At 43.6% G+C, this 19665-nt stretch overlaps 1 protein-coding gene and 1 long non-coding RNA gene across 3 annotated transcripts in view; one reads left to right on the top strand and one right to left on the bottom strand.

The window, feature by feature from the left end:
• Positions 1–19665, top strand: part of LOC148686126 (uncharacterized) — a 32062-nt gene that overhangs the window by 3928 nt on the left and 8469 nt on the right. Inside the window, exon 2 of the long non-coding RNA XR_015949275.1 lies at positions 5574–5719. This is a non-coding gene — a long non-coding RNA (uncharacterized LOC148686126). The remainder of the gene's footprint in view (positions 1–5573; positions 5720–19665) is intronic.
• Positions 10264–19665, bottom strand: part of WDPCP (WD repeat containing planar cell polarity effector) — a 210478-nt gene continuing 201076 nt past the window's right edge. Inside the window, exons 19-20 of one of the 2 annotated variants that reach the window (XR_015949268.1) lie at positions 17871–19584; positions 10264–11331 (exon numbers count right to left, since the gene is read on the bottom strand). The gene's annotated coding sequence lies outside the window, so the exon portion shown is untranslated. Of the gene's footprint in view, positions 11332–15795; positions 19585–19665 lie in introns of those variants that run through there. The other variant, XR_015949267.1, reaches the window with a different exon arrangement.

A 19665-nucleotide genomic window follows, 5' to 3' on the forward strand; every position in this document is an offset into this window, starting at 1 on the left:
GATTTGGGGAGCGTTAACATTTTCAGCTTGCAGAGTAGCTGTTGACGTGTGTAAAAGGTAAAGGGACCCCTGACCATTAGGTCCAGTCGTGACCGACTCTGGGGTTGTGGCGCTCATCTCACGTTATTGGCCGAAGGAGCCGGCGTACAGCTTCCAGGTCATGTGGCAGGCAGGACAAAGCCACTTCTGGCGAACCAGAGCAGCACACGGAAACACCATTTACCTTCCCGCCGGAGGGAAGATACCTATTTATCTACTTGCACTTTGACATGCTTTCAAACTGCTAGGTTGGCAGGAGCTGGGACCGAGCAACAGGAACTCACCCCGTCGTGGGGATTTGAACCGCCAACCTTCTGATTGGCAAGTCCTAGGCTGTGTGTTTTAACCCACAGCACCACCCGCGTCCCGTTGATGTGTGTACTTGACCCAAATATAGCTTTTGTAGAAACACTGGTTCTAGCATTTAGACTGGAGAAATGGAAGAGCTTAAAAACCCTGTTGAAATTCCAGTGACTCTGCAGTGGTGAAACAGTGGTGAACAGTTCGGCAGAATACTGTTCCCTTTAGGAATTGTAGTATAGTATTAAGATGGCCTACAAACAAGTTCAGCAGAGTACTTGTTATTGTTACTGTTCTTACTTTATTATTATCACCAGCCCTTCACAAGCAGGGTTATAGCAATTCAGAATTTAGAATTAAAAACAGTTAAAGCAAGTTACAGCCACACAAACTGGCAGGCTTGGAGGTTTTAAAAAGTGGTATGGGTTGAAACCATCTAACCTTATAGAAAACAGAAACAGCAGGTCTGGCAAAGGACAACCTTCTGTGTACTGAAGTAGGACTACTGTGTACTGTGTACTGATAGTAGGACAGCATCCTTCGTGTTGCACCTGAGAGTGGCAGGCTAGCTGGGGGCTAGCACACATGTACCTGGCTCCCTCCCTCTCAGCCTTGGGCAGCCACCTCATTCTGCCAAATGGTAGAGCCAGCCTGGAGGAGCAGAAGCAGCTACTTAATGAAGATAAAAGATCTGCATTTACTTTTCAGTTCCATCCACCCTAACAAGGAGGCTATGCTTAAGGATTTTTCTTATTCTTAAAAGCACCATCCTGACTTTCATTTTTATAAAATATTTTCTGTTAAATCATTCTATTAACCTAGTTGCCATGGGTTGGGAATCCATTCTATTGCATTGCCATCTCTCACATGCTTGAAAATCAAATTATATTAGTTGCCAATTAGTTTTATGTTGTATTAAACAAATGCATTTGGTTTATCATTTTTTATCAGAAGTATTGGAAATTTTTGTGAACAGGTTTCAGTTTTTAAATACAGTGGTACCTTGGTTTAAGTACACAATTGGTTCCGGAAGTCTGTACTTAACCTGAAGCAAACTTTCCCATTGGAAGTAATGGAAAGTGGATTAATCCGCTCCAGACGGGTCTGCGGAGTACTTAAACTGAAAGTACACAAACCGAAGCGTACTTAAACCGAGGTATGACTGTAACTGTAAAGGTAAAGGTACCACTGACCATTAGGTCCAGTCGTGTCCGACTCTGGGGTTGCAGTGCTCATCTCACTCTATAGGCCGAGGGAGATGGCGTTTGTCCACAGACAGTTTTCCCAGGTCATGTGGCCAGCATGACTAAGCCGCTTCTGGCGAACCAGAACAGCGCACAGTAACGCTGTTTACCTTCCCGCCGGAGCGGTACCTATTTATCTACTTGCACTTTGACGTGCTTTCGAACTGCTAGGTTGGCAGGAGCAGGGACCGAACAATGGGAGCTCACCCCATTGCGGGGATTCGAACCGCCGACCTTCTGATCGGCAAGCCCTAGGCTCTGTGGTTTAGACCACAGCGCCACCCGCGTCCCTCTAAATAACTGTAGAGGAAGACAAATTACAGTTTGCCTGCTTTGTATTGTGATGTGGAAGAGTTTATGAGAGGTCTCTGAGTTTGGGAGGCAGCAGAGAATATTCATTATTAAGCCTGTCTCTGATGTAGGTGAGGTTGGATGAAGGGGGCAAAAATGGAGATGGTTTCAAGACTACAGCAATGGTAGGGTCATATTTGGCTGATTTTTTTGGCATCTAGAAAGAGCAATAGTTTCTGCTTGCTTTCCTCAAGGTGCAGAGGAATCTTGAACAGAGAATGTTTCCATCCTTTCATTCCTCTGAAGTTTTCTCTATATAGAATTGTAGAGTTGGAAGGGATACCAAGGGTCATCTAGTCCAACCCCTTGCAATGCAGGAATCTCAACATGAGGTCCCTGATTCAGTTTGAAACCATACTTAGCCTGCTTAGCTTGGCAAATGTGTTAGGAGCTTTATTGTTGCACCACCAGGCTTTGAAGAAAAAAGCCTAAGAATGATAAAACCTGGCCCTTTGTTGTTTGAATTACCTGTTGTGTTACACAAACTGGTTTATTTAGATTTTGCAGAAGAGAGTCCATAGCACAGCTTAGTTGTACTCTGCTTTTGGTATAAGACTAATTTGTTTGTGAATGTATATACCTACTACTATGTTGACATTTTGCCCCTGTCTGTATGGAGTGGTGTTTTCTCTCTCTCTTCCCCACTTTCATTGCTGAGACTTAAGCTCTCTTTAGCAAAATTTGCATATCCAAACCAATTCTAAGCTAGTTGGCATTAGAGATGTAAAATTTCCTGAAACATTATTTTGTACATTTATAAATTGCTTCCCAAGAAGCATGCCAAAGTAATTCACAACAAAAGAGGCTCCTGGGGAGACCAGAGGGGCATCGAAGGCCCTTTCCACCTGGCCTAGGGGGCGGGATCCAGACCTACCAGCCCCACTGAAGAGGCTCCTGGTGAGACTGGAGGGACATCACTATGCCTGACAACAAACCCTAACTATTGGATTCTTTTGCCCCACCTTTTGTGTCTGCCAAACAGCCTTGTCATGCCTATGATAATATTTTATTCTCTTGTTAATTGTGCTGTTTTAAATGTGCATTTTATATTTGACTTCACTTAGCAATGTTTTTTTAAAAAAATGTTTAAGATTTTTTTGTTAACTTTGTTTGTGTTAAATATGCATTCTGTAGTTGACCTGCTTTGTAATGTTTCATTTTGAAATCTTTAATATTTTAGTTTTCTGTTAATTATGTTGCTTTGACCATTTACTCTATATTTGACTTTCTTCAGATTGTTTTATTGATGTTTTAATATTCTGTAAACCGCTTTGAGATTTTTCTTAAAACTATAAAGTGGTATAGAAATGAAATAAATAATAATAATATATGTTGCAGTTACATATACAAAACAATTTTAAGAATTGTGTATATAAAAACCATTGTGTGTGTGTGTGTGAGAGAGAGAGAGAGAGAGAGAGAGAGAGAGAGAACAACAACAACAGCACCTACATAAAAGCAATTTAAGTCTAAAACAGATACAAACTACGATAAAGATTTCTGAAGGCTTGTTGAAAGAGGAACATAATCAACAGGTGGCAGAGACAATAGAGAAGGCACTTGCCTGCTATATAACGGGAAGCAGTTCCAAAGGGTAGCTGTCGCTACACAAAATTTCACATAGTTCAGAATAGATCTTTTGGGTGAGGTGATATTTGGGGCAGAGGTGTACCTAGGGTCCCTTGCACCCTTGGCAAGGAACTGTATTGGTGACCCCCCCAAAAAAGATATGAGAAGCAAGAAGGAATGTGTCTCCTTGGGGGCTTGCACTGCTCTCTGCCTGGAAGTCATTCCGAGGACCCCTTTCCACCCTCTACTGCAGCAGTTTTTCCTCCTGGAGATCCCAGTGGATTCCTTCCATGGGGAAAGCAGGTGCTGGAGTGCTGAGCTGGTGGAGGGGGGCGCTGCAGGTGTCCCAGTAGGACTGCAATGCCTGCTAGGTGGCAGGGCCGTCTTAAGTATATTTGGCGCCCTGGCGCCATGGTGCGACGGATCCCTCCGGCGCCCCCGCCCCGCCCCGCCCTGTTTCCCAGCGCGGCGGGCGGGCAGAGCTGAGCAGCTGGGCTGGCGGGCGGGTGCAGCGCACGGGGGTGCAGCTCTGTGGCGGGCAGGCGGGCGGGCGTAGCTCTGCAGCAGGCGGGGGGCGCAGCTGTGCAGTGCCCCCTTGCGGGCGGGCGCCCTGGTGCCCTGCGCCACCCAGCCTGGCCGTAGGGCCGGCCCTGGTAGGTGGTTTTTGTACATCCTGGCACAGCAGGGGGCAGTTTTGTCAACCCCTAGGTACACCTCTGCTTTTAGATATCCTGGTCCCAACCTGCATAGGGCTTTGTAAAAGCACCTTGAACCTAGCCAGGTAGTCAATAGACAGGTAGTGCAATTCTTCATTGCAAGGGTATAATATATGATGGTGACATTCTGCCCCAATGAACTGCTAAGCTGCTAAACTTTGCACCAGTTGCATATTCAGGGTCAGCCTCAAGGGCAGCCCCACATTGCAATAACTCTGAAGCCCTTAATGCTGAGACAGAAGTCTGATGATAGGGTGTGCCATGTGGAGGTTCATATTCCTCTGGCCTCATGTTGTCCTACACAAAGTAGGCCCACTAAGATTAATGAATCCAAGCTAGTCCTGTCTATTAATTTCAAGAGGTCTAGTAGGACTAGCACAGAACACTACCCGTGGTTTTGAAATTTCCTAGAGTTCAGCTAGCATTTTGGCAGGCAGCTCTGCTCCCCCAGCCCCACACTGTAGGCACTTAAGGGAATTTTGCTCCCAGCTACCCACTCAGTCACTTTTGACTGCTGCAACATCACACAAGGACTTTCTCTTCACTTGTTCCGTCAGAGATTGAGCTAGGCTGTTAACATTTTTTTTTAAAAAAACCTCATCTGTAGGTTTAATCTTTCCCTTCCCCCTTCTATTCTTTTTGTGTTTGGTTTCCCTCTGTTGCTTCATACACCTCAGGGCACCTTTCTCAGCTTATTATGAGTTTGGGAGAGGGGGTGTGTGTGCAGAAGTAGGCTGTATGCAAGAATGCAAGTTCCTTCTAACCCCTGGATCCAGCAACTGTTAAAATATAAGCCAGGCGAGCTTCCTGTATTGGAAGGACCATTAAGGAAAGGGGGTTCTGTGCCTAACAGCAAATGGGTTGCGCCCCTCAGACAAAGCCTGAGTTTAGAGTTAAAAAGGGCAAGCAACGTTTGAAAGCAAAGTTTGATTTCTGTTTGACTCTAAGACTGTGGCTATGGGAGAAACAAGATCCTTTTGGGGTGTTAATGCTGTGAACCCCTCCATCGTAGACTCAAGCTATGTGTATATATGTGTAAATAAACCATATATCCTAAAGACACCAGTCTCTGCTCTCCCTCATTCCAAAAGGAAACACAAACTGTGGGTAAGCACTTGGAATCTCTGGAATCTTGCACCAGTCGGAGATTGGGGTGGTGATGCTGGTCAAGTAGTCCTGACTACATTTGTCCTGTAGGGTCACATCTTGGTCACATATCCTGCACACACTAAGCAGAACACCCCTAGCCAGTCAACAAGGTTTTCAGAGGAGGTTCTACTGGCTATACCACAATCAGTGGACTGCCTCCTTATTTTGCTTGTTTATTAATGTTATATCCCACCTTTCCTCCAAGGAGCTGAGAGATTGTGAGTGACTCATAATTGCCCCATAAACTTCATGGCTGAGTGTGGATTTGAACTCTGGTCTCCCAGGTCCAACACCCTCAACACTGCACCACACTGGCTTTTGTAAGATTCCTCTTATGACATCTCATGTACGGTAAGTCAACTGAACACAAGGCTTTTCTGCATGAGCTGGCAGGTGGTCAGAGGGGGGTAGTTGAACTTCACCAACATTTGCTGCAAACTGAAATGTGTTATGTGTAGTTTGTTGTTGTTGCTAGAAGTCCAAACTGGCCTCATCCCAACTTCTAACCTGCAATTATTAGCAGTGGATTACATTGCAGGGCTGTCATAATTAAGCCAGTTCCCCTTAGCCACAGTCTGAATTATACAGATAACACACTGTATTGACACACAATATGCTAGGAGTGTTATTTTGTCCAGAGGAAAGGATAGTTCCATGGTGTTAATGAATTGTTTCCAAAAGCAAAGGCAATATTCTATTAGGTAGTAAAAAGAATTTCTTCTGCAGCTGTGTTTGCTCCTTTGGCAAAATAGGATTAGAATCTTACTCAGGAGTAGCAGGCATGGCAGCATTTGTTTACTTCCTAACCTTACTGACTGTGTCCTCCCCTTCTATTGTCTTCTTACACCCCCCTCTCATTCTTCTTCTCATGGCATCATTTGATGTGTGTGTACACACCCTCTCCCAATTATCTTGCTAGCTCTTGGGCTAGGGACCTGTGTTTTTCTTTTTATTACTCTGTAAATGAACACGATGCATTGAAGGTTTAGTCTTCTGTTCATTTGCTGGATATATTAATAAATATTATGTATGTTTTAAATTGTAGTGGCTGTTTTTCCTCCCTTTATATTTTGTGGCAGCTAATTGCTTGGAATAAATTCAGACTGATTTTTAACTTTAGGTAGGAAATATATCCAGATACCCAGAGGCTTACAAGTCTTTTAGCCATTCAGATGCAATGCAATACATTAACCAGCGGAGGGTTACAGTCTGACACTGGGTGCTGAATGTTGGTCAGCCAGTTTCTTCAGATTATGAATTACAGAGCATTTCATGATACGACTAACCCCTCCAGCCTACACACACAGTTTCCTAGAAGCAGTAACATTGCTTCTACATGAACGTGGCGAAAGCATGCACACATACACAGAAGTAAATTTAATTGAAAAAAATGGACTTGGTTCCATGTAACATGTTTAGGATAGTGAGGGGAAAACCTGTGGCCCTCCAGACAGTGCTGGACTCCCAACTCCCATTATCCTGGAGTTCAGCGACTGAGGAGGGAGCACAAGGGCTTCTGCCTCTTGGATTTGTGTGACTGTCCAGGCTTGTGTGTGTGTTTGTTTCTGGCCGGTGACCTTGCAGGTGACCTTGAAAGTGTGCGCTCCCTGAGCACATTGTCTGAGGGGGCGGGGCTTCTGTGGAGTCAGGTGAGTCAGGTGACTAGCTGTGGGCGGAGTTAGTTAGTACCTGCAGTTTGACCCATCATTTAGATTTAGGGGAACTAGTCTTAAACATTTATTGGGGGAGACCTAGGCGGCGGCTTCTTCTTCCTCTTCTTCTTCTTCTTCTTCTTCTTCTTCTTCTTCTTCTTCTTCTTCTTCTTCTTCTTCCCTGACTTCAAGCTTTTCAAGATGGAGGGTAAGGGAACAACTGCAATCACCAACAATTCCTGCACAATGTTTGTATTCTTGCCAAAGGATATAGAGCTACACCTGCAGCAATTGCAAGTTGATTGCCCTACTAGAAGACAAGGTCCAGCACTTCAGGCCTGTGTATCTACGCTCCAGAGAATTAAAGAGCTGGAGCTTTTCTTGGATGCAGCAGAGCACACTGTCTGCACCAAGGAGGAGACAGGGGACATCTCTGAGGAGGAGGTCAGTTCCCCAACACAGGAGCCAGATGTATGGAGGAATGTGACTCTCAGAAGTAGAAGGCCCAGGGATCAATTTGAAGTGCTCTCCCTTAACATGGAAGACGAAGAACAGACTCCTTTTGAAGATCTCTCTCTGATCACAGTTGATCAGAAATATGAAGATGAGCAGCAAAGTCAGTCCTCCGGGAATATGCAGGTGACCTTGGAAGGGACAGCACATGGAAGAATCCCGACCAAGCCTATGAGGAGGTGTGTAGTGGTGATAGGGGATTCCCTACTGAGGGGTACAGAAGCAGTGATCTGTGGGCCTGATAAGATGTCTCGAGAGGTGTGCTGTCTCCCTGGGGCCAAGATCCAAGATGTAACAGAATGGCTGCAAGGAATCATAAAACCCACTGACAAATACCCCTTCCTTTTGGTCCATTTGGGAACCAATTACACTGCAAGCCATAGCCTTCAGAAGATCAAAAGTGATTATGAGGCTCTCAGCAGGAAGTTGAAACAATTAAATGCCCAAATTGTCATCTCATCTGTCCTCCCAGTTGAACGACGTGGCACAGGGAGAGAGGGAAAAATAGGGGAAGTGAACAACTGGCTTCGCAAATGTGCAAGAAGGAACGGTTTGGATTCTTAGATCACGGTCTGCAGTTTATTGAAGTTTCTTGGGAAGTGATGGGCTGCACCTCACAAGGGTTGGGAGGAATGTTTTTGCCATGAAACTCAAAAACCTCATCAGGAGGGCTTTAAACTGACTTATGTGGCGGAGGGAGACAGTGGTCCTGAAGGTAGGAGTCTACCAAGTGCTGAAGATGATCACCCAAATGTCAAGGACCAAATGGAGCAAACAGCACGCAGACTTAGTGGTGGGAGGAAAAAATCCTTAAATAAGAGACATGGGGGAATGATCAATGGTCTTCAATGTCTGTATACTAATGCACAGAGCATGGGAAATAAACAAGATGAACTTGAGCTCTTGGTACAGCAAACTAAATACGACATAATAGGCATCACTGAAACCTGGTGGGATGAGTCTCATGATTGGAATGTAGTAACAGAGGGATACAATCTATTTCAGAGAAATAGACCAAACAGGAAAGGAGGAGGAGTGGTGTTATACGTCAAGGATGTGTATACCTGTGAAGAGATCCAGGATTTAAAATTTCAAAGCCATATTGAGAGTATCTGGGTCAAAATTAAGGGAGAGAAAAATAACAGTGATCTCATTGTGGGTGGGAGTTTACTATAGATCCCCAAGCCAAACTGAGGACACAGATGAAGCCTTCCTGGAACAGATGACCAAGCATTCAAAAGGAAGTGAGATAGTAATGGGGTGTCAGAGTTTTTTGTGGCTACTCTTGAGTAACGACGCTCCACACCTCCTTGTCTTTAAGGTGCTTTTATTGTGCATATTATTTACAGTGCAGAGTCTGGAAAACATGTCTGCTTAGTCCGAGTCAGAACCTCGCAATGGCTTCTTCCCGTTTTGCGCCCAAAATAACAGCTTGGGAACCCCAAGGTACCTCCCTCTCGCCCTACAGGGTGCCACATGATATTCTTGTAAACAAGCTGGTAAAATGTGGGCTAGACAATGCTACCATTCAGTGGATTTGTAACTGGCTGACTGACCAAACCCAAAGGGTGCTCATCAATGGCTCCTCCTCATCCTGGAGAGTAGTGACTAGTGGGGTGCCACAGGGTTCTGTCTTGGGCCCAGTCTTATTCAACATCTTTATCAATGACTTGGATGGTGGGCTTGAGGGCACCCTGAGCAAGTTTGCAGACGACACCAAATTGGGAGCGGTGGCTAATACCCCAGAGGACAGGATCACACTTCAAAATGACCTTAACAGATTAGACAACTGGGCCAAAGCAAACAAGATGAATTTTAACAGGGAGAAATGTAAAGTACTACACTTGGGCAAAAAAAAAATGAAAGGCACAAATACAGGATGGGTGACACCTGGCTTGAGAGCAGTACATGTGAAAAAGATCTAGGAGTCTTGGTAGACCACAAACTTGACATGAGTCAACAGTTTGATGCAGCAGCTAAAAAAGCCAATGTAATTATGGGCTGCATCAATAGGAGTATAGTATCTAGATCAAGTGAAGTAATAATACCACTGTATAGTCATACCTCACCTGGAATACTGTTTCCAATTCTGGGCACCACAGTTCAAGAAGGATATTGACAAGCTGGAACGTGTCCAGAAGAGGGCAACCAAAATGGTCAGAGGCCTGGAAACAATGCCTTATGAGGAACGGCTTAGGGAGCTGGGTATGTTTAGACTGGAGAAGAGAAGGTTAAGGGGTGATATGATAGCCATGTTCAAATATATAAAAGGATGTCATATAGAAGAGGGTGAAAGGTTGTTTTCTGCTGCTCCAGAGAAGCAGACACGGAGCAATGGATTCAAGCTACAAGAAAGAAGATTCCACCTCAACATTAGGAAGAACTTCCTGACAGTAAGAGCTGTACGACAGTGGAATTTGCTGCCAAGGAGTGTGGTGGAGTCTCCTCCTTTGGAGGTGTCTAAGCAGAGGCTTGACAGCCATCTGTCAGGAATGCTTTGATGGTGTTTCCTGCTTGGCAGGGGGTTGGACTGGATGGCCCTTGTGGTCTCTTCCAACTCTATGATTCTATGATTCTATCCCTGAGCCTTGGCCATGCTGGCTGGGTTGAAGGGAGTTGGAGCTCAACAGCATTCCTAAAGGAGGGTCACCAGTTTGGGACATACACCCCAATCACACCATTGCCATTTTTAAAGCTTTTGTTTGCTTTTGGTCTAGTTACCAGAAAGGCAAACTCCATTTCCCCCTAGCCTTAAAAGAAAGAAAGAAAAAGAATTAGCTGTAATTTAGATGCCTTTCATTTGTCTCAGACCCGACCTAGATAGAACAATTTCTGATTTAAAGTGCTGGCAACCACGTTTGTTTGTTTGTTTTTATTTAGCAAGATTTTTATTTAGCAAGATTTATATATAACTTTAATAATTAAAAAAACACATTGAAGTGGTTTACATTTAGGACTGAGGTTTAATAATACTTGCATTTTACCCTCCTTTACCCTTCCTCTAGCTATGGATTCACTTGTTTCCTGTGTTGGCTAATAGATAATTCTGTGCAAACCAAACTCATGTGTATTTTAAACAATACGTTGTTTGAATAGTTGGTATCACAGTACTTTCCCCCTTCTTGGAGCCATCACCACAACAACTGTATTTTACAAATAAATAGATTTGTGCGCTTAGTTATCCCACCTGCTGTCTCAGAAACTCCCCGATCATGTGAACTTTAAGTAGATGATTCCTTTCTTTGTTCCTCTTCAAGTGCCCACAACTAGTGAGATTTTCAGTATTCAACCCCTGAAAATCTGAAGGATGAAACTTGGGGCTACTTGAAATTGTTTAGTAATTACTGTACCAGAGAACCATCACTTATACAGAGACTAACGGGGGAGTGCATTTTCTATGACCCAGTCTCTTCCATATCCAATAACATGTAATTATCAAGCCTAAGAAGTCCAGCAAAGGATTGTTGAACTAACCTGACTTCCTCTCCGCCCCCTTTTTTTGAACACTGAACTTAACAATAATGGGCCTAGAGTAATAATTAACAGGCATTCCTATTCAGCTACCTATACTTGTCCTAGGATCAGTGCATTTTTCAGGGGGTACTCAAGAGTATGCAGTACTGGCACCTCTTTTTTTAATGTGGTACTTACTGTAACAGCTTCATGGTGAGTACCAGCACATATTTTTCTAGAAAAAAGAGGCTCACTAGTGCAAGAAATGTAGCATCTTCAACAGCCTCCTGACTTCAGCTGGTCATATGGCAATTCTCCATTTTAACTGTTTATCACATAATGCCCCTGCAAAAATTGTAACATATGAAGTTTCATTACATATAACTTGGTATGAGAAGGCATGAATATACAGTATAAGTGGAAATTTATATGGATATCCCCAGGCCTATCTTCAATACCCTTATAACTAAGTTCAATTCATTTAAGCAACACTTAATTAAAAAAAAAATCCTTCCAGTAGCACCTTAGAGACCAACTAAGTTTGTCATTGGTATGAGCTTTCGTGTGTATGCACACTTCTTCAGATACACATGAAAGCTCATACCAATGACAAACTTAGTTGGTCTCCAAGCAGGGCTGGCGCTTCCTTAGGCGAACTAGGCAGCTGCCTAGGGTGCCAAAATGGAGGGGGCGCTGGCCAGTCTGCCCGCCGCCCCCTGGTGCTGCCTCCTCCGCGCCTGTCACTGTTGAGCAGCTTCAGGCCGCTCTCCCGAGGCGCACGCATGCCTCCAGAGAGCGGCCTGAAGCCGCTCAACAACAGCTGGCAGGTGCAGTGGAGGTGGCCCCAGGCTCGCGCTTCCCTCGCGAAGCTCCGGAGGCACGCAGGGAGTGCGAGCCTGGGGCCACCTCGCCGTGCCTCTCAGCTGTTTTTTATTTTATTTTTATTTTTTCTACTTTTTATTTTTTCTATTTTCTATTTATTTTTTCTATTTTTTTCTATTTATTTATTTATTAGCAATGGGGGGGGGGGTGCCCCAGAAGGTGATCTCGCCTAGGGCGCAAAAAACCCTCGCACCGGCCCTGTCTCTAAGGTGCTACTGGAAGGATTTTTTAAATTTATTTTTTACTACAGTTACAGGCTACCTACCTGTAACTAGAATGTAATTCTTAATCATTGTGCTTATGACCAGGTCAATGTTGTCTTCTGAAAGTATTTTTGCTTCAATACATGTCTAGGGCACAGCTTCCAACTATTTGGGAAGCAGGTTGAACAGGTTGAACATTGGTGACCATTGGCTGTGCTGTCTGGGCCTGATGGGCACTGAAATCCAACAACAGCTGGAGGACAACAGGCTCCCCATTCCTGAGCTATAGAGTTGAATTTGAATGCATGTTGAAGTATTTGCATTATGGGTCAGCACACCAAAATCAACATGAGCTGATTTCACCAGTATACTACAATTAGCAATGGTTATGCTAACTGGTACTTAGTTACTTGTAATCAAGTAATATGGGGAAATAACATCTTACTTAGCAAAACAGAAGTAAAAATGATGGGGCCACAACCTAACAGGAAGGCATGCACTAGTTCAGGAAATGCTCGGCTTGGTCCCTGGCACTCTGCCAGGACAGGACGTGGCTATTTTGCTTTGGTGGTGGTATGGCAATTTGCTTAGAGCTGATATTAATTCATTCGTGTATTATAGCAGGCCTCACTCCTGTTGTAGAAAACAGATTTTGGAGCTAAGCTCTGATACACCTTGCATGCATTTCATTGGCCACTGTGAGAACACAGTGCTGGACTAGATGGGCTATTGGTCTGATCCAGCAGCTCATCTTATGTTCTTATATTTTTGGTGCACTAGATGAATGATCACAGGACCCATTCTAAGTTCACATAATTAGTATGAATTACTTGATTATAGGAGATCAAATTTTGTTTGTACTCATTCCATCACATTTTAAATGAACCTTAAATTAGCCGAGAGGCACGTGTTCTACCACAAATGGTTTGTAAACTGGGTGGTGTATATTCTACTAATGCCACATAAGAGTTTTTCATCATTTCTGTGAAGTACAGTATGTACTTCTGTGCACTGTGTTTCCGTGTGCTGCTCTGGTTCACCAGAAGCGGCTTAGTCATGCTGGCCACATGACCCAGAAGCTGTACGCCAGTTCCCTTGGCCAGTGAAACGAGACAGGGGGTCCCCAAACTTACCTCGCCAAGGGCCGGTGCTGCCAGCGCAGACCGGAGTGCGCACCCATATGTGTGCGCACACGTGATTTCTGGCGCACTTCTGAGTTGCCGGAACACCGGAAATCGCTTCTGTGCATGTGCATGGGCCTCCTCCGGCCTGGAAGTGTGCTGGAAATAATGCTTGCGCATGTGCACGAGCTATTTCCGATGCTCCTGGCGACCTGGAAGTGGGCAGCCGTGCCATGCCACGCCGCGCTGGTAAGAGCGGGTGGCGGCAGTAGGGGTTGCCGGGGGCCGCATAAATGAGCCTCCTTAGTTTGGGGAACCCTGGGAGATGAGGGCCACAACCCCAGAGTCGTCCGTGACTGGACCTAACGGTCAGGGGTCCCTTTACCTTTACCTTACAGTATGTGAAGTACAGTTCATATATCTGACTCAAGTCCATGACAGCTTATGTCATTGTAAATGTGAGTCTTGCTGAGAGTAAAGCAAAAGTGTGGTAAATTACCTGAACCAGTGGGAGGGGGCAATAGGCAGGTTGATTTCTTCGTAACTTAAGTTTCTTTCCCCTTTTTAAACATATTTTATTCTTTTTTATTACAGAAAACATGTTTCATTTTCCTTTCAACCAGCAGTCTTACCAGACTATTTACGTCTGCACTCCCCTGCTATATATCCCAAACTCTAGCATAGGGCCTTCTCGGTAGTGACACCCTCCATGTGGAACGCCCTCCCTTCAGATGTCAAGGAGATTAAAAACTACTTAACTTTTAGAAGACACCTGAAGGCAGCCCTGTATTGGGAAGTTTTTAATGTTTGATATTTTATTATGTTATAATATATGCTGCAAGCTGTCCAGAGTGGCTGGAGTATAAATAATAAAATCATCATCATCATCATCATCATCATGAGCAAGTCTTAGGGTGCCACAAAACCTTTTGTTGCTTTTGCTGCAACAGACTAATATGGCTCTGGAAATTGACTTCTGTTGGGAATACTGGCATGCTTAAAGTTAGAATTAAAATGCTACTCCATACAGTATGCACTGGTTATGTGCAAGAGCTGGTTCTCCCTATTTGTTTTATAAATATTACTACCTAGAATGTGAACCACCCTGAGACCTGCGGGTATAGGGTGGTATATAAATTCAATAAAGGAGGAGGAGGAAATGTTTCCTGATTTAAAAAAGCCCTGCCAAAAAGAAGGAAAGAAATGCAGTACTTTTTAGCATGCTATGATAAAAAGTGGACCTAGCTTATGTGAGAAACTCTTTCCTGTAATATGACAGGCATCAACAACTGTATGCTTTAGGGGTCTATTAAGACCATGGCTCTTTGCCACTTTGAACTGCTTTTGGAGCTGTAATGATGATATTCATTAAATTGTTTTATTGCTTTTTTATTACTGCTTTTGTAAACCGCTTTGAGATTTATTTATTTATTTATTTATAGAAAGTGTTTTCAGATTGTTTTTAAAGAAATTTATACTTCTTTGGGGGCTGTATAGAGAACAGTCATGTTCTGTGGTTGCAGTGTGTGATCACACCAATGTTGTAGAGGGAAAGCAAGCAAATGAAAAACACATTTTCACTGGGTGGGAAAAGGTTCATCAAATGATGGAAAGGTGTAGTGGGAAAGACATCCCTGCTGGTGCGGAGTGTGTGTGTGTATTTTAGGTTAGTTGGTCAGCAGGGATCACACACTTTCTAATCAACTTGGAGAAACATTTCAAAATTGTGGGGGATGGGGTGTTAATGATGCTACAACACACAACACACAATCCAGCAGGTGGACTGTTTTGCATCCAGCACAGTAGCTGGAGGAAATAGGTTTGTGGTCTCCTGCAACAGGTGTGTACTGATGAGTGACTCTGTACATTAACAGACTCGTTTCAAAATGCCCTTAGCAGATTAAGATAACAGAAGAAGAGAAAGCTTAAAATCATATGCTTTGGGAAGCAATAGTGCTCTTGCTTTTGTAAAATGTAAGTCTGTCTATCCCTTTGTTTAAAAAGCAGCCCAATCTGCAATCCAGGTAAATCCACCTACATTAAACCAATATAAGCCCCATAAAGTTCAAGCTGATCTACAGCTCAGCTAAGTACAAGGATCTTAAGTTGATTAATACCCCGGCACTATACATGTTTCTTGGAAATAAGTCCTATTGAAATCAATGGGACATGCTTCTAAGTAATATGTTTAGAATTTGAGTTTTAGCCAATTGGCTTAAATCCTAATAATTCACATTAATTCGATTTGAGAATCTGGCAGCCATTAAACGTTCTCTGTCCATTGAACCTAGACAGGAGATATTTGATGTAGAATAAGTAGTACAGTCACGAAGATCTTCATTGTCTGCATTGGATTGTATTTCATGTTCCAGGGAGGTGACAGATTCTTAGAACTGCTGAACCTAAACCGACTTGGTTGGAAACCCAACCCATGTCAGAAGTGTAGTTTTTGGTGAACTTCCACAAAAATAGCTCCAAATCTTCTTCTTCAATAGCTTTGGGCAAAAAGAAAACAAAAAGCTCAAGCAAAAAAAGGAAATTCACTTTTTGAAATATGGCAACCTTAAAGTTGAAAGGTAATGAAAGCCACTATGGCAAGATACCTCTTTTCAGTGTAGGTCTTTATTGTCCAGGATAATACCAGGTGTTACTATACTGTGTCCCATGGCTGACATTTGCACAGCACAGTGATGTTGCCATGTATACTTAAGGAATACATGCCATACAGCAAAAAGTAAAGTGCATTCATGAATAACAAATTAAACATCAGTTTTTCAGTCACAGTGATAAATGAAAAGCGTCTTATCCAATTCTCAGCTGTTAACTGAACACCTGTCTTCCAACTTTTGGCAACCTAGCCTAGAATCTGTCAGCATTAGCCCAACAAATAGGTTTAGGTGGGGATATGTAATAAATAATAAAAAGATAACAGAAAAACGGAGGAAGAGTGAGCAAAGCAGGGGCACCAAAAAAAAGGGAGAAATGTTTTTGGAAAGAATCTGACATTCGGCATTTCCAAAAAAAGCATTGAAGTAGTAGTTTAATTTTAGGCATAGGTGTGCATACAGGGGGTGCCCAGGCACACCTTAATGTCTGGAGGTGAGAAAGTGTCTTTGTGAGTCCCTGACCTTCCTCAGTTGTAGTAGAGCATGGCTCTGACATGTTGACCAGGCTGATCCTCCATGTATCCCAGTGAGCTATGCCTCAGGCCCCTGGGCAGGCCATGGTGCCCACCTCCATATTAGCCATGATCACCAGTGGTTGGTGAGTTGGGTTCTGAGGAGCCTACCACACACCACTTTTGGTGGAGACATCTGTGGAGGTGAGAGGCTGTTTTGTGGTGCGGGCACATGTGGAAGCCTTGCATTGTTATATCACCTCAAGCAACAGTGTGGGTCCCTCCAAGAGGCGTTGTTTCAGGGTTAAACTTGTGTTTGGGGCTCAAGGGTGCACCCCAGGCCATTCCTCTGTGTGCTCCTGCCCCCTTTTCCACAAAGGCAAAAATCCATGGGTGCACACCATGAGAGTAGCTGGGGGCAGGGGGACAGCTGCTCCCCTCAGTAAAAATCAATACAAATCAATACAAATGTGATTTGCCTCTTTAACATCATTACTATCCCACAGAACATGTATTTTTATTTTATTTTTATTTATTTTTCACTCAGCTGTACAATAATGTGATATAAATTGTGACTTGGTTAGAAAACTCTAGACCAGGCATCCCCAAACTTCGGCCCTCCAGATGTTTTTGACTTCAATTCCCATCTTCCCCAACCACTTGTCCTGTTAGCTAGGGATCATGGGAGTTGTAGGCCAAAACATCTGGAGGGCCGCAGTTTGGGGATGCCTGCTCTAGAAGTTGAGTTTGTTCCTTAAAGGAAAAACTGTAATATGGTATTAGTGTTTGACTCAAGAGTTAGACTAGAAAAGTAAATGGAAAGAACGTAAGCAAAACATGCTGTGTTCTCAAAGGGTGTGGCTGGAGAGGATGGCAAGGGGGGTGAGAAGATTCAAGGACAATCAAGGAAATATTTAAATATTTCAGTGTAGTATAGTATAGTATAAAAAAATTATTTGCAGAATATGGATATATTTTCAAAATGAGAGCAAGAGCATCAAGTGATACTTAGTTATGATTCGGTCACCATTTGAATAGAGTGCTAGAGAAGACTCGTTTATAATTATATTCTGGGAATGATTCATGTTCTTATCTAACTGCATTGTTTTATATTTTCTGGATGTCCCATTATCATATTATAAAGTAGAATTTTTTTTAAATTCTGAAAGTGTGACCCAGAGAAAAAAGTTTGAGAACCACTGTTATAGACAGTGATCATCTTATATTCTAAGCATTATGTTGTGAGTTAATTAGGGAGGTGAAAATAGCTTCTGTGTTTTGTACCTTGAGAAGTGTTGGGCCTTGTCAATCGTATCTGAAAAGCAAGCTGTTCTTTTTAAATGTTTTACCCTGAGCCATGGGGTCACTTGAAATGCTCAAGAGATTTACACAGGATGCAGTGAAGGATCTGCTGACTTCAATCGATGCAATTGTAGCATTAAGAAACACAGTATAGAACATTGTAAAAAAAAAAAGAGAATCACTTCAAATATAGCTCTCTCCGAGACCTGTGTCTGTAGCAAAGAAACATGAATATCTCCCAATATGCATACTCATTACCTCCTGAGTAGGGCTATTCTTCCATGGCAGCGGTTTATTTTCAAAGGAAGAAAGGGCCCATGCTGGTCCCTTGCTTGAATTGTCTCTTTATTCGGGTTTAAGTTGGAGAGACAGGAATTTGAAGCGTCCCTGTTCCAAAAAAGGCATTTTGTCTTCATTTATGGTTATGTATGTTCCATAGGGCAATAAGAGAAATAACTTGTTTTGGGATGATATGACTGTGTCTCTCAAAGGTGTACCTGAAATCTTTTTTTTTAATGGGAGCTGGCAGAATATGAACTCTGATCCAATAGCTTTGCATGCGTATTGTCATTATGAACGCAAACTATGGTGAGATGCAAGTGTCAAGATATTATCTCAGTATAGTCACAGGCTGTTTGTGTTCAGTTACCTCCATATCAGCATTCCTACTTTGCCCCCCTTGTCTGGTGGGCTTAAAAAATAATTCATGTTATTTCTCTGGAGTCCAGCAGTGACCAGGATGCCGAGTCAAAGGAGTTGCCAGCCCAGGAGTCAGGTCAAGTTTCTGGCTCTGAGCAGACGATGGTGATCAGGAGACCACTGCATGCAAAGCTAGCAGGCAGGAGCCCCTGAACCAGATCCTGCAGCACAAGGGCCCAGAGAACCAGAGCAAGGACCCTCACAGGTGCCTTTCCTGGGCTCAGGGAACCAAGTGCCTCTCAACCCAACCTCACCAGTACAACAAGCAGGGAGTGTACCAGGCTATAGGTCATGCAGGAGTCCTCACTCTAGAGGGTTGGCTCTTCAATAGATTAGTTCTCCCAAAGGAGGCAGAGGCTCAAAATACCTCCATTCATTTCCATTCTTTGTTGGAACAAGTTGCTCACTGGAAGTGCTTGCTGACCTGCATTGTGCTCCTCCACAGGACCAGAACATGGTGATTCTTGGCCACCATAAGAGCCATGGGGCTGTCTCAGTTAATATCTCACCTCTTGACTTAAGTGGGGTTTTTGTGTGTGTCCTGCGCAGGTTGAGGGAGATATGCAGTTGAGAAGATTTGGTGTAATTCCTTTGTCCTGGAAAGATGATAACCTATATTGTTTTAGTCTTACAGGGACTCCTTAGTGCTGCAGAGGATTGACTAGTCAGCCCACCACTGAACACTGAACGATCCAAAAGGTTTCCAGACAGCTCTTGGGGGTGTTCGCCACTGATATTGTTGGTAGTTCTGATGATGGTCCTGTTGGTGGTTCTGTTGGTATCTAGAATTCCAGTGAAGGAAAATGTGTGACAAATCCAATTAAATGCAAACTTGAACTTAAACGTCTGATATGTTTACACAGTCCAGGAATGCTGAGTATGTGAAGTTCATAAGTGGAGGGGTCAGTGCATGTGGTACTATACATTCTGTTGAATAGCTAAATAGTGCTTTGGTGGCACTTGGAAACTGTACCCTTTATGCTAGCAGGCTCAGTGGTCAAGGATAGGACTTTTGCCGGACTTCTGCTTGGATCACCGTAGAAGATGGTTGAAAATTCCATCTCTCCAACCCCCATGGGGAAATTTATAAGCTGTAGAGGGGAGTATGCAGCCTCCAGATGTCTTCCCAGGGTATGGGGAGATGCAGTCTCATCCTCAGTTGCCCACTACCAGCTTTGACTTTGAAAGGAGGGAGAAGCTGGGGGTTCTGGATGGTAAGCCCCCATGGGAGCCCGGAGCCCCTGGACGCCATCTCTATGAGCAAAAACAGGCTCTATGACAAGAGAAAGATTGGATATAAGCCATGGACATGTTTCAGACAAGGAAAGAAGATTTATACTGCCAAGTTCAGCCA

Source organism: Zootoca vivipara, chromosome 3 (assembly GCF_965207765.1).
Source record: "Zootoca vivipara chromosome 3, rZooViv2.hap1.1, whole genome shotgun sequence".
NCBI lineage: Eukaryota > Metazoa > Chordata > Lepidosauria > Squamata > Lacertidae > Zootoca > Zootoca vivipara.